Source organism: Erinaceus europaeus, chromosome 19, assembly GCF_950295315.1.
Source record: "Erinaceus europaeus chromosome 19, mEriEur2.1, whole genome shotgun sequence".
Taxonomy (NCBI): Eukaryota; Metazoa; Chordata; class Mammalia; order Eulipotyphla; family Erinaceidae; genus Erinaceus; species Erinaceus europaeus.
Window position 1 is genome coordinate 23,082,413 of NC_080180.1, and position 15,895 is coordinate 23,098,307.

Sequence of the window (15,895 nt, forward strand, 5' to 3'; positions counted from 1 at the left end):
CACCCCGGTTCCATGGCTGCCAGTTCTTAGCAACATCGCTCCGCCAGATATTCGTCGGGATGCGGCATCATCTAAGTTCATTTCCCACGTCTACACTCGACCAGACCTGCCAATATACGTGGATATCTTCGCCCACCCTGTCCAACGCTTGACGTCTCATCACCCAATCTGGTCCCCTACGCCTACACTGAACTTCTCTGTTCCAGACTCTTGGAAACAGAGTTGGCAGTCAGCTGAGGTAAAGAACAAACACCTCATCACAGACCCCTGCAAGCGTCAACCCGGCTTTGACCTAGCACGTTATGATTGGGCCCTCCTCAATCGCTATCGAACAGGCCATGGCCGGTGCGCCGCTATGTTCCATCACTGGGGAGCCAGAGACGACCTGAACTGCCCCTGCGGCTACAGACAGACTATGACCCACATAGTCAACGACTGCTACCTCTCCAGATTCAAAGGAGGTCTCCAAACTTTACATCAGGCTCAACCTGATGCTGTTAACTGGCTACAGAAGAAGGGCAAATGCTAGAAGAAGAAGAAGTGTAAATGCTCTAATGGAATAGCAGGCATTTCACAATGCATTTATTATTATTTTTTAGCAGAGCATTGCTTAGTTCTACCTTATGGTGGTGCCAGGTATTGAATTTGGGACCTTACAATGGACTTTTTTTTTTTAACCCAACTCTCTACTCTTTTTTTTTTTAACCCAACTCTCTACTCTTTATGAGACCTACTTAAGTGGTCTGGGAGGTGGCTTAGTGGACAAAGCATTGGACTCTCAAGCATGAGGTACTGATTTCAATGCCCAGTAGCACATATATCAATATATTAGAGTGATGTCTGGTTCCTTCTCTCTCTCTTTCTCTGTCTCTCTCTCTCTCTCTCCTCTCTGCCTTATTCATGAATAAATAAATAAAATCTTGAAAGAAAGAAAGAATGAATGAATGAAAGGTAGAAACCCACTCAAAATGTAATGACAGAGAGATTAAGAGTAAAGGAACAGTTAGGCTCTCATGGTGTGAAGAGATAAACAATTTCTCGCCACCAAAAGCAAACACAAAACTGGACAAAGTCCCCAAAAGGAACATTTCATGGCTCTGAAAATTAACCGTGAGATAGAGGGTCAGAACTGTTTACTCTTGAAAAAACTGTTAGGCTTGGGGTATGAGATTAGAGACTGGATTTCTCACCTTCAGCACGTGACCTTTGTGACATCTTGTCTTGAGGACTGTCCCAGACACTTCAGGCTACTCAGCAATATCCCTGGCTCGTACCCACCAGATGCCACCAGCAGCCCCCACCCCCACTAGTTACAACAGCCAAAATGTCCCCAGACATTTTCAATGTCCCTTAGGGGGGCAAGATCAGGAAGACACAATTGCAAATGTGACCTAGCAAAGAGACTGCAGAAACAGAAGGCAAAACCTGACAGTAAACAAACGACATCAGCGATTATACTTGGCAGAGCTGACAGTCCTCTCTCAATAACTGATATATCCACTAGACACAGAATCGGTAGGCATATAGAGAATTATGACAGCATCCATCACTTGACTGAACTGACACATAGCAAACATGTCACCTGGCAACAGCAATAGGTAATATTTTTTCTTTTCTTTTTCACTTTGTTGGGGGAGGGAGCTTAATGATTTACAATATAGTTGACACACAGGTACAACCTCTCATTTCCTCATAATTGTCTACATAATAGATATTATTTTTGATCCAAACTACATGGAATATTCTACTGTGCAGCCAAGTCCTAGGCCATAGAGTCAGTTTCCATCAGTTTAGAATTAAAATCAAACAACACATGGTTTATACCCGCAATGCAATTGAAATGTGCGTTAAAGAAAAGTATATGGTGGGGAGTCAAGTGGTAGCGCAGCAGGTTAAGTCCACAAAGTGGCGCAAAGTACAAGGACCGGCGCAAGGATCCTGGTTCAAGCCTCCGGCTCCCCACCTACTGGGGAGTCACTTTACAAGCGGTAAAGCAGGTCTGCAGGTGTCTATCTTTCTCTCCCCCTCTTTGTCTTCTCCTCCTCTCTCCATTTCTCTCTGTCTTATCTAACAGTGACGACATCAATAACAACAACAATAATAACTACAACAATAAAAAACAAGGGCAACAAAAGGGAAAATAAATAAATATTTTAAAAAAGAAGAAAAGCACCTAAGATATGCTGGTCTTCAACAAAGAAGAGACAATCTCCATGAAAAAAAGAATGTCAAAGCACAATTTCAATTTGATGTGCAGCATGGTGGCAGCCCGTATGGTATATACATTACCGAGAGTGAGGGGCTTTGTTAAAGCCCCCTTTCCTCACCTGCAGTGGCAGAAGTTTCATGAGCAGTGGAGCAGTGCTACTGGTGTCTGTATTTCTGTCTTTCCACCTCTCCCTTCGATCTCTTTCTGTCTCTCATCCTCTGTCGAAAACAAAGAACTGTTGGGAAAGGTAGAGTCATGCAGGCATCAAGCCCTAGGGATAAATAACCCTAGTGACAAAACCAAGAGCAATAAATAAATGTGGACAGGGTACTGTTGACACTCAAAACAAGATAATGAACTCTGAGAAGATAGAGATGGAGTCTTCGTCAGGGAAGCCTTGAGAGGGAGGATGAAACCTGATCAAGGAGGGTGAAGCCTCCCCAAGGACTCTTAAGGGGTCTCACTCAAAGAAGAAGATACAAAGGGACATGGGCTTAACATAACTTGCCACCCCACTGGAAACAACCTGGGAAATTAATTACAAGAACATGCACCTGCTTCAGCCCTTTGACTTCCCAACAGAACTTCTGTAATTCAGTATTTCTCTAAAAAATAAAAATTGCCATCTCATAGGTAGTACTGAGTTGCAACCCCCAGGCCGTCAAGCTGAGACTTTCAGCAGGTTGCCCTGGGGGAAAGGAGTCTCTTCAGAGGTGCATATGCAGAAAATATAACAATCCGAAGTTAAGGCATCCATGACTGGGGAAACGATTCAATTGGTAGAGCATCAACTGTCACACCTGGGATTCCCAGGTCAGTCCCTGGCACTGCATGTTCCAGAGTGGTGCTCTGGTTTGTCTCACTTTTTTTCTCTCTGCCTCATGTGGAACTCTTCCTCATATGTAATAAGTAAAATAAATACTAAAAAATAAGAAAAAGAAAATATCGACGAATTCTTATATGTATTCTTGAAGATACAAGTGAAAAAAAATCAGAACAAAAAAATTCTACTCTCATTCCAGCAAACCAGCATACACAAATGAAAGAATAAGCGCCACAGTAACACAGCTGGAAGTTGCCTGAGTCACAAGAAAACTGTGCGCACATACACGATGGCCTGCCTGTATGAAGTGTCTCAGGGCAGCCCCTCACCAGGTTGGTTGATTTCCAAACTCTCTGAGTAACTACTTACCTGCCAAAGAGCAGTTGTGGCTATTCGCTCAACCCCCCGACCCCGGTGCTGACTGAGAGTCAACACCAGCGGGAAACGCCAGCCCAACAGTCCCTGAGGTTCAACTCCTCCATCCAGGCCAGTCAAGTGCAACTCTGGCATCAGACTTCGTGATTCTCCAGTGTTGAGCAAATGCGATGTGAAATAAAGCTATAAGACAGAAAACCCAGCAAACCCCCCTTGCATCAGCCTCTTGGAGCTCATCTCAGTCCCTTCAATGACCATGTTGGTTTCATACAGGAAGAATTAAATCATTATTTGTGTTCAAATACAAATTGTGATCCCTCCACTAGAAGCAGCCCCAGCTTCTGGGTAGTGACCACAGGTAGATGGGATCACAACGGGCCAGGCAGGCGTTGGAGGGAGGGGTGGACAGCTTTCCAGCTTATTTGCACACCAAGGGCATGACCTCCAACCAGCCAATCAGGTTGGTAATAGCAAACCTCCCTCAAGCACGCTCAAGTGGCAAGTAGTGCCATCTAGTGGAAGCAACAAGGCATTGCTGAGAACCCACAGCCCAAAAGGAATAGAATGGAAACTGCTGTGTTGTCAAAAATACCTTGGGAGGAAAATGGGTCCTGATGTTGGGGCAGCTTGGAATGTTCCTACTCATGAACACAGAATGTGAGCTCAGATCTACAGGGATGTAGAGGTCGCATAGGCTCCTAAGCTGAATATGGGCCCCAGACCAAATCAAATCAATGGGGTTTACAGTCAACAATATTTATACCCCTTTCCCATATGAGGGAGCTGCTCTATTCCCTGATCCAGCTTTCTGGTCCTCTTTTTCCAGCCATGACATCATCTCCCCAGATAATAACTTGGATCCACCTGCATATCAGATTTCAGGCTCGGGGGGGGGGGGAACTAGTATAGCCACAGGCCCTTTGAAATATAACTAAAACATGCCTACTAGCTGTCTACAAAATGGAGCACCCCCCTCCCAACTCCTAATCTGCATTATTCCAGCTTTTAGATTCATGATTGGTCAACAATTTGTTTGACTTTGTATGTTAACTCTCTTTTCAGCCACCAGGTTCCAGATGCTAGCATGATGTCAAACAGACTTCCCTGGGCAGACAACCCCACCAATGTGTCCTGGAGCTCTACTTCCCCAGAGCCCCACCTAACTAGGGAAAGAGAGAGGCAGGCTGGGAGTATGGATCGACCTGTCAACACCCATGTTCAGCAGGGAAGCAATTACAGAAGCCAGACCTTCCACTTTCTGCATCCCACAATGACCTTGGGTCCATATTCCCAGAGGATTAAAGAATAAGAAAGCTATCAGGGGAGGGGATGGTATACAGAGTTCTGGTGGTGGGAACTGTGTGGAGTTGTACCCCTCTTATCCTATGGTTTTGTCAATGTTTCCTTTTTATAAATTAAAAAAATTAAGAAAAAAAGAATACCTTAGCACTCCAATGTAGAATCTTAATTCTGAGAAAGAAAGGTCTCAGCTGGTTTGTTCACATGTTAAGTTCCTAAATTAACATGAACCTGATTAATGGCGCTCATTAATTGATGGGTTATCCCTAGCCAGATCGAAATTTGTAATTACATTCCACAAGCATAGAGATTACTGCAGCTTCTCTCTGAGGAGCTTTCAGTTCTGTGATTCTGTATCAGCATGACTGAGACATATCTGCTTTACACACATGGCTGTGCTGATAATATTTCAGTAAAATGGCAGGACAGTACCACACCCAATTGGATGCACACCTTAACCACGCACAAAGATGGGGGTTCAAGCTCCCTAGCCCATCTGCAAAGGAAGAGCTGCACCAGCAGTGGAACAATATTGCATGTGTCTCCCCTTCTCTTTCTCTCCCTCTCTCTCCCTCTCTCTCTTTCTCTCTCTTTCCCTCTCACCCCTTCACTTTTTTATTATTACTTTATTATTATTATTTTTTATTATTCACTTTTTTATTATTACTGTTTTTATTTATTGGATAGAGATTCAGATTCAAAGGAGGTCTCGAAACTTTACATCAAGCTCAACCTGACGCTGTTGACTGGCTACGGAAGAAGGGCAAACGCTAGAAGAAGAAGAATTGGACAGAGACAGCCAGAAATCGAGAGAGTAGGGGGAGATAGAGAGGGGGGTGGGGAGGAGATAGCATAATGGATATGTAAAGAAATCCTCATGCCTGAGGCTCCAAGGTCCCAGGTTCAATCCCCAGCACCACCATAAGCCATAGCTTAACAGTGCTCTGGTAAAAACAAACAGACAAACAAAAAAGTGCATTATCCAAGAGAGGGAGAAAAACACAGATGCCCACAACACTGCTTCACTACTCACAAAGCTTTCTCCCTGCAGGTGGGGAACTGAGCCTCGAACTCTGGTCCTTCTGCATAGTAACATGTGTGCTCAACCTGGTGTGCCACCACCTGGCTCCCTCTTTTTTTATTATCTTTATTTACTTATTAGATAAAGACAACTGGAAATTGAGAGGGAAGGGGGAGATAGAGAGGAGGAGAGATAGACACCTGCAGCACTGTTTCACCAAAGCTTTACCCCTAAAAGTGGGAACCAGGGGCTCATTGTAACATGTGTACTCAATCAGGTATGTCACCACCCAGCTACCCCCACCCCCACTCTCTACATAAATAAAAAGTTACTGAGATCTATGGGTGGAGGCACTGAGGAATAAAAGGAAAGAAAAAAAATCTCTGTAAAGGCTACAGGAAAAGTCACTGTTCAGCTCTGGCTTATGGTGTTTTATTGTAGGGACTGAACCTGGGGCTTTGGAGTCTCAGGCCTAAAAGTCTTTTTCCATAACCATTATCCATTATGTTACCTCCGCCACCCCAGATACACTTTTGAAATAAGAGTTAGAAACAACTGCATCTCTCCATCCAATGCACACAGAATATAGGATTCTAAGCTGATTTATTGGCAATATGCAGTCTAAGGCTCGTGGCCTGAGAATGAAATGGTCATTTATGAATTCATCCATACCTTTGTGGACTCTTTACTTGAACCAAGGGATGAATTAGAGCTAATGTTTAATTTAGATAAAGTACACTTCATTTTCTGATGAAATGCCATCAAATGGATGCACTGTGGAATCAACTCAGGCAAGAATCCATATATATATATTCCCTACCAGGGTGTCACTGGGGCTCAGTGCATTATGAACCTACTACTAGTGGCCCTTTTTTCCATTTTTCTTTCTTTTTTAATGATGATGATGATGACAGAGAAACTGAGAGGAAGATAGAGAGGGAGAGAGAAATCTGCAGCACTGCTTCACCACTTGTGAAGCTTTTCCCCTACAGCTGAAGATTCAGGGCTTAAACCTGAGTCCTGGCACATGTACGATCAATTGAGTTGGCCACTGCCTGGCCCCCTGCCTTTTTTAATTCTGAGAGAAAATGAACAGAGAGGACCAGAGCACTGCTCAGCTCTGGTGTGCATAACATTGTACTGGGAATTGAATCTGTAGCCTCTGGGACCTCAGACATGCAAGTTAGTGCTCTAACAAGCTGAGCTATCTCCCTGGCCTTTATTATTTATTTATTTATTTATTTATTTATTTATTATCACTGTCAGAGTTTCACCACTCTGGGATGACTTTCAGAGAGAGAGAGAGAGAGAGAGAAACAGGCAAAGTATACAGGACCAAAGCTTCCACTAATGCAATAAAGGCCAAGCTCAAACCTAGGTCACACACACAGCAAAGCAGGCACCCTGCTAAGTGAGTTATCTCACTGGTCTTCTATGGAGAGAGAGGGAGAGAGAGATTACTGGATAGAGACAGAAAAATTGAGGGAGGAGGTAGAGAGGAAAAGAGACCGACACCTGCAGCCCTGCTTCATCACTCATGAAGCTTTCCCCCTGCAGGTGGGGACCACGGGCTTGAACCTAGGTCCTTGCACCTGTAATGTGTGCTCTTAACCAGGTGCGCCACTGCCTGGCCCTACTGGTTCTTCATAAGATGTCAAAAGGTAAATAATGAAAGACTCAGCCAGATAGCATCACTTATAGAAAATGTAAGCACCACAGAACACTGTTCATTGTCTGCAGCCCAAAAGAATTTGCAAAATGGAGGAACCTTTCAAAGATGTATTTTTATATAGATGTTATCCACGGTTCCTAAATGAAAAAATAAAATTCCATTTTAAAATCAATGTATTAAGACATTTTTTTTAAATCAGGGCCAGAGGGTGGAGCACCTAGTTAAGAGCACATACTACTAAGCTCAAGAACCCAAGCAAGGATCTCAGTTCGGGTTCAAGTCCCCGGCTCCCCCCCTGGGGGGGGGTCACTTCACAAGCAGTGAAACAAGGTGTGCAGGTGTCTACCTTTCTTTCCCCATCTCTATCATCCCCTCCTCTCAATTTCTCCTCTGCCCTATCCTATAAAAAATAAAAAGAGAGGGAGTTGGGCGGTGGTGCAGAGGATTAAGCACAGGTGGCGCAAAGCGCTAGGACCGGCGTAAGAATCCCAGTGGAGCCCCTGGCTCCCCATCTGCAGAGAAGTCGCTTCACAGGCAGTGAAGCAGGTCTGCAGGTGTCCTTCTCTCCCCGTCTCTGTCTTCCCCTGCTCTCTCCATTTCTCTCTCTCCTATCTAACAACGACGACATCAATAACCACAACAATGTTAACCAACAAGGGCAACAAAAGGGAAAATAAATAAATAAATATTTAAAAATTAAAAAAATAATAAAATAAAGATAGGGAGTCGGGCGGCAGCGCAGTAGGTTAAGCGCGGGTGGCGCAAAGCGAGAGGACCGGCATAAGAATCCTGGTTGGAGCCCCCGGCTCCCCACCTGCAAGGGAGTCGCTTCACAAGCGGTGAAGCAGGTCTGCAGGTGTCTATCTTTCTCTCCCCTTCTCTCTCTTCCCCTCCCCTCTCCATCTCTATTTGTCCTATCCAACAACGACGACATCACTAACAACAACAATAATAACTACAACAATAAAACAACAAGGGCAACAAAAGGGAATAAATAAATATTTTTAAAAATAAAAATGAAAAATGAAAGCAAAAAATGGCCTCCAGGAGCAATGGATTTGTGCCAGCCTTGAACCCCAGCTATAACCCTGGAGGAAGAGGAAAAAAAAAAAAAAAAAAGACTTCTTCTTTCTTTAAACTAAGCAGCAAGTTTTATTTTTCTAATTAAAAGTATTTTCTCCACATGTTTAAATTTGGTTGAAAGTAGGAGTAGATAACATAATGGTTATGCATATAGACTCTCATGCCTGAGGCTCCAAAAGCCCCAGGTTTAATCCTCTGCACCACCATAAGCCAGAACTGGTCACAGCTCTGGTAATAAATAAATAACCATATTTGGTTGAATTTTTGAGAGAAAGTTTTGTTCTTTTTTTCCTTTAAATTTGTTTAGTTTTGTGACATCAGAGCTTCACATATATGTAATTCCACCACTTCTGGGGAGACTTTTTTTTTAGAGCAATGCCTAGTTCTGCTTATGGTGGTGCCAGGGACATAACAGGGAACTTCAGAGCCTCAAGCATGAAAAGTGTTTTTGTATTAACCACTATGCTATCTCTCCACTCCCTTCTTTTTTTCATTTCAGATAGACAACACAGCAACACTCTGCCAACTGGACCACTGTGTTCCTATGTGATGCCAGTGCTTGAACCCAGGGCCACCCACAAGGCAAGTGCACACTCACCACAGCTTTACAGATTTACACGGGGTGAGGAGATAAGTGTGGCAATTGTAACACTCAAGAAAAAAATTTTAATTAACATTTTTTAAAAAACCATCCATTATAAGTATATATTACTTTTCAAGCCCTTGAGATCCTTTCTCTCTCTCTCTCTCTCTCTCTCTCTCTCTCTCTCTCTCTTCTCTCTCAGAATCAATTAAGAAAAGAAAGCATGGGGGCTGGGCAGTGGTGCACCTAGTTAAATGCACATATACTAAGCCAAGAATGACAACAATCTGTAAATCAACATTTCCTCAGTTGGGTGATCAAAAAAACAAGCAAACAAACAAACAGGTTTAACTTAAAGCAATATCACCCAGCTTAACTACAACCTCTTTCTTTGACCTTGAACAACAGCTCAGTGAGAGTTCTGAAAGCTAACTGAGTGCCGAAGCTCACAGCCAGGTGGGAAGAGTGTAAGCTCTGAAGAGGGTGAAGAACTCTGAGGACCTTGGATCTGAGAGGCAGTAACTCTAGTGAGTACACACCTCTTCTAGCTGAGCTGTGCTTTCCTTTATTTTGGTAGAGATCTAAAAAAGCAAAAGGTTCAGAAAAAAAAAAAAAGGGGGGGGGGTGGGAGGAAGCTGGAAGGAAAAGATAGTGAGACTAATAGAAAAGTGAGAGACACAAAACCTGGGGAAAAAATCATTTCAAAGCTTCCTCCCTTAAAAGAGTTCCACTTTCAGGAGCCCACAACATAGCTCACCTGGTACAACACTGGCCTTGCAGGGCACTCGGTCAGGTCCCAGCTCGTGGAAGACAGTACGGAAATGTCACAGCCCAGAAGTTTCCATGTGTGTGTCTCTCCCTCTATCACTGGCTGAAAAATAAAATTAAATTAAAAAAAAAGCCTGGACTGTGAGATTGAGCATGTGGGTGGCAACAGTGCCACAAAGAGGGTAAAAAAAAAAAATGGAGTTGGTTTTCCAGACATTATGTTCTCATTAGGCCTCCTTGGGTATCCTCCCCCTGGTTCAAACCACCCACAACTCCACAAAGTTAGTTCTGCCTATCTTTCACAACTGAGATTAAAGAGTCCGCCAATGGTGAAGCACTGATGTGAGACAAGTTGTTACTTTGTAATACACACCCCACCTTCATCTCCATCTCCATCATGTGCAGAATGTCTCTTTACACACCAAACCTGATTCTTCCTCAAAATGAGCAGGGTTAGAAAAGATTTTGCTACCACACCTATTCTTTTTTAAAAAATACATTGATTAATGAGAGACAGGAGAGAGGGAGGCTAGCCGGTGGCACACCTGGATAAACATACACATTATGTGTGCAAGGACCTAGGTCCAAACCCCGTTCCCCACCTGTAGGAGGGAATAATTGGATAGAGACAGAGAGAAATTAATTGAGAGGGGAAGGGAAGAGAGAGACAGAGAGACACCCGCAGCACTGCTTCACCAGAGGCTTGAGCTTGTAATGTGTGCTTAACCAATTGTGCCACTGCCTGGCCCATCTCTTTTCCTCTCTATCTCTCCATCCCCTATCAATTTCTCTCTGTCTCTATCCAATAATAAATAAATTTACCAGAGCACAGCTCAGCTCTGGTTTACGGTGGTGTGGAGGATTGAACCTGGGACTTTGGAGCCTCAAGTATGAGAGTCTCTTTGCATAACCATTGTGCTATCTACTCCTGCGTGAAATAAAATTTTTAAAAAATACAAAAGGAGAGAGGAAGAAAGAGAAACAGAGATGGAAAGCAGTCTGGATAACTCTTACAAGGCTATAAGTGGACCTGCCCTATGATCCTGCAACTCCTCTCCTGAGGATATATAATAAGGAATCAAACACACCTATGCAAAAAGATTTGTTTATACCTATGTTCATAGCAGCACAATTTGATTTGTATATATATATATATGAAATATTGACAAGACTATAGGATAAGAGGGGCACAGTTTCATACAATTCCCACCCCCAGAACTCCATATCCACTCCCCTCCCTTGATAGCTTCCCTGTTCCTTATCCCTCTGGGAGTATGGACACAGGGTCATTATGGGGTGCAGAAAGTGGAAGGTCTGGCTTCTGTAATTCCTTCTCTGTTGAACATGGGCATTGGCAGGTCAATTCAAAATCCCACTCTGTCTCTCTCTTTCCCTAGTGGGGCAGGGGCCTGGGGAGGTGGGGCTCCAGGACACATAGTGAGGTTTTCTGCCCAGGGAAGTCGGATTGGCATCATGGTATCATCTGGAACTTGGTGGCTGAAAAAAGTTAAGATATAGCAGCACAGTTTGTAATATCCTAAACCTGAAAGCAACCCAAGTGTCCAACAACATATGAGTGGCAGAGTAAGTTATGATATATATATATATATATATATATATATATATATATATATATACTACTCAGCTATATTTCTTTCCTTCACTGGGGGCTTAATGTTTTACATTTGACAGTGAATACAATAGTTTGTACATGCATAACACCCAGGTTTCCATATAACAATACAACCCCCACTAGCTCCTCTGCCATCCTTTTCCAATACTTGAACTCCCCCCACCCACCCACCCCAGATTCTTTTACTTTTGTGCAATATGCCAACTCCAGTTCAGGTTCTACTTGTGTTTTCTCTTCTGATCTTTTTCAACTTCTGCCTGAAAGTGAGATCATCCCATATTCATCCTGTTTCTGACTTATTTCACTTAACATGATTTTTTTCAAGATCCATCTAATATGGGATAAAATGAAGCCACCATTTTTATTAGCTGAGTAGTATTCCATTGTGTATACAGACCACAACTTGCTCAGCCACTCATCTGTTGTTGGACACCTGGGTTGCTTCCAGGTTTTGGCTATTACAAATTGTGCTGCTAAGAACACAAATCTTTTTGGATGGGTGTGTTGGGTTCCTTAGGATATATCCCCAGGAGAGGAACTGCAAGATGATACAGTAGGTCTATTTCTAGGTTCTGAGAGTTCTCCAGACTGCTCTCCACAGGGGTTGGACCAATTTACATTCCCACCAGCAGTGCAGGAGGGTTCCTTTGACCCCACAACCTCTCCAGCATTTGTTGCTACCTTTTCTGATGTATGACATTCTCACAGTAGTGAAGTGGTATCTCATTGTTGTCTTTATTTGCATTTCTCTAAGTCAGGGACTTGGAGCATTTTTTCATGTGTTTTTCAACCTTTTGGATCTCTTCTCTGGTGAATATTCTGTCCATGTCCTCCCCCCATTTTTGGATGAGGCTATTTGTTTGCTTGTTGTTGAGTTTGACAAGCTCTTTATATATTTTGGTTATTAAACTCTTATCTGCTGTATGGCATGTAAAGATCTTCTTCCATTCTGTGAAGGGTCTCTTGGTTTGGGTAGTGGTTTCTTTTGCTGTGCAGAAGCTTTTTAATTTGATATAGTCCCATTGGTTTATGCTTGCCTTAGTCTTCTTTGTAACTGGATGTTTCATTGAAGATGTCTTTAAAATTTATGCAGAAAGGAGTACTTCCAATATTTTCCTCTAAGTATCTGATAGTTTCAGGTCTAACATCCAAGTCCTTGATCCACTTGGAATTTACTTTTGTATTTGGTGAAATATAGTGGTTCAAGTTCATCCTTCTGCATGTTTCAACTCAATTTTTCCAACAACATTTATTGAAGAGACTCATCTTTCTCCATTTAATACCCTGGATATCTTTGTCAAAGATTAGATATCCATAGGTATAGGGGCTTACTTCTGGGCTCTCAATTCTATCCCATTGGCCAGTGTGTCTATTCATGTTCCAGTACCAAGCAGTTTTTATTACAATGGACCTATAATACAACTTGAGATCTAGGAGTATGATGCCTCCAGTTCTGTTCTTCTCAACATTGTTTTGGCAATCGCAGGTCTTTTCTGGTTCCAGATAAACATTTGTAGCATTTGTTCTAGTCTCCTAAAAACTGTGTTTGGGATCTTAGCATTAAATTTGTATATGGCTCTGAGTAGTATATTCATTTTGATGATGTTAATTCTTCCAACCCATGAACATGGAATATCTTTCCACTTTTTTGTGTCTTTTTCTATTTCCTTGAGTAGTGCCTTACAATTTTCAGTATACAAGTCTTTTACTTGTTTGGTTAGGTTTATTCCTAGGCATTTTATTGTTTTTGTTGCTATTGTAACAGGGATTGATTTCTGGATTTCTTCTTAAAACTTAGTGTTTGCATAAAGGAATGCCACAGACTTTTGTATGTTAATCTTGTAGCCTGACACCTTACTATATTGCCTGATGATTTCCAAAAGCTTCTTGCTGGATTCCTTAGGTCTTTCTATGTATACTATCATGACATCTGCAAATAGGGAGAGTTTGATTTCTTCTCTTCCAATCTGTATCCCTTTAATTCCTTGCTCCTGCCTGATTGCTATGGCAAGAACTTCCAACATTATGCTGAATAGTGATGGTGATAGTGGGGAGCCCTGTTTAGTGCTTCCAGTTTTTTACCATTGAGTATGATGTTTGCTGTAGGTTTGCTATATATAGACTCCACTCTTTTGAGGAATTTCCCATCTATTCCCATTTTTTTTTTTTGTAGCATTTTGATCATAAAGGGATGTTGGATTTGTCAAAGGCTTTCTCTGCATCTAATAATATAACCATGTGGTTTTTGGTCTTGCATTTATTGATGTGGTTGGTTTATTTATGTATATTAAACCAACCTTGCATCCCTGGGATAAACCCCACTTGGTCATAATGAACAATCTTTTTAATATACTGCTGTATCCAGTTGGCTAGAATTTTGTTCAATGTTTTAGCATCTATGTTCATCAGAGATATTGGACTGTAGTTTTCTTTTTTGGTTGTGTCCCTGCTTTTGGTATTAGAGTGATGTTGGCTTCATAGAAGTTGGAAGGGAGTATTCCAGTGTCTTCAATCTTCTGCAAGACTTTTAAAAGTAGTGGTATTAACTCTTCCTTGAAGGTTTTATAGAATTCATTTGTAAAACCATCTGGTGCAGGACTTTTATTCTTGGGAAGGTTTTTGATAACTGTTTCAATTTTGTTGGCTGTGACTGGCGTGTTGATATTATCTAGTTCCTCTTTATTTAATTTTGGAAGTTGGTAGGTATCTAGGAAATCGTCCATTTCTTCCAGGGTCTCTACCTTGGTGGCATATAGTTGTTCATAGAACTCTTGCATGATATGTTGAATTTCTGTGGTGTCTGTTGTGATATCTCCTCTTTCATTTAGGATCTGATTTATTTGGGTCTTCTCCCTTTTTTTTGTTTTGTGAGTCTGGCTAAAGGTTTCTTAATCTTGTTCACTCTTTCGAAGAACCAGCAATTACTTTTGTAGATCTTTTGTATGGTTTTCTTATTTTCAATGATATTTATTTCTGCCATAACTTTAATGATTTCTTTCCTTCTGGTTGCTTTAGGGTTCCTTTGTTCTTCTTCTTCTAGGTCTTTAAGATGTGCAATCAGGTTGTTTATGTGTGCATTTTCTTGTTTCCTAATGTGTGCTTCTATGGCTATGAACTTCCCTCTCACTGTGTCCCGAATATTTTGATACCTTGTGTCTTCATTTTCTTTTTTTAATTTTTTTTTTAATATTTATTTATTTTCCCTTTTGTTGCCCTTGTTGTTTAATTGTTGTTCTTATTGTTGTTGTTACTGATGTCATTGTTGGATAAGACAGAGAGAAATGGAGAGAGGAGGGGAAGACAGAGAGGAGGAGAGAAAGATAGACACCTGCAGACCTGCTTCACTGCCTGTGAAGCGACTCCCCTGCAGGTGGGGAGCCCGGGGCTCCAATCGGATCCTTAAGCCAGTCCTTGCGCTTTGCACCACGTGCGCTTAACTTGCTGCACCACCGCCGGACTCCCGTGTCTTCATTTTCATTGAACTCCTGAAACATTTTGATTTCTTCCTTTATTTCCTCTTTGACTCAGTAGTTGTTAAGGAGTGTACTGTTGAGCTTCCACATTTTGGGACTATTACTAATCTTTTGTTGATTGTTAAGTGTTAGTTTCATTCCACTGTGGTCTGAGAAGATGCTTGGGATGATTTCAATGCTCTTGAATTTGCTGAGGCTGTCTTTGTGGCCTAACATATGGTCTATCCTTGAGAATGACCCATGTGGACTTGAGTAGAATGTGTATTCCTGTTTCTTGCAGTGAATGATTCTTAAAATGTCCAATAGTTTTAGTTTATTTCATTTAGCTCCCTCACTTCTTTATTTTCTGCCTGGATGATCTGTCAAGTTGAGAGAGTGGGGTGTCAAAATCCCCTACTATGACTATGTTGCTGTTAATATATTGCTGTAGCTCTTTTAGTAGATGTTTGATGTATTTAGATGGCTTCTCATTGGGTGCATAGATGCTAATAATTGTAAAGTCCTCCAGATTGACTGATCCTCTGAGCATTAATTAATGTCCATCCCTATCCTTTACTGATTTTAGTCTATCATGTCAGGTATGAGAATAGCTGTTCCTGCCCTTTTTTGTGGGCTATTGGCTTGTATGATAGTTTTTCATCCTTAGAGTCTGTCTTGTTGAGTTAGGTAGGTTTCCTATAGACAGCATATTGTTGGGTTGTTTTCTGATCCATCTTCCTACACTGTGCCTTTTAATAGGTGGATTCAGGCCATTGACATTTATTGATATCAAGATTGAAGATATTTTAATGCCATTCTTGTAGATTTTTAGAGTGTTCTGATATATGGCATATTTATGGTAGTCTATAGACCTTTCAGAACTTCTTTCAGGGCAGGCTGATGATAGTTGATTCTTTCTACTGTTGCTTGTCTGAGGTTTTTATGCCTTCATCTAGTCTGAATGACAATCTAGCAGG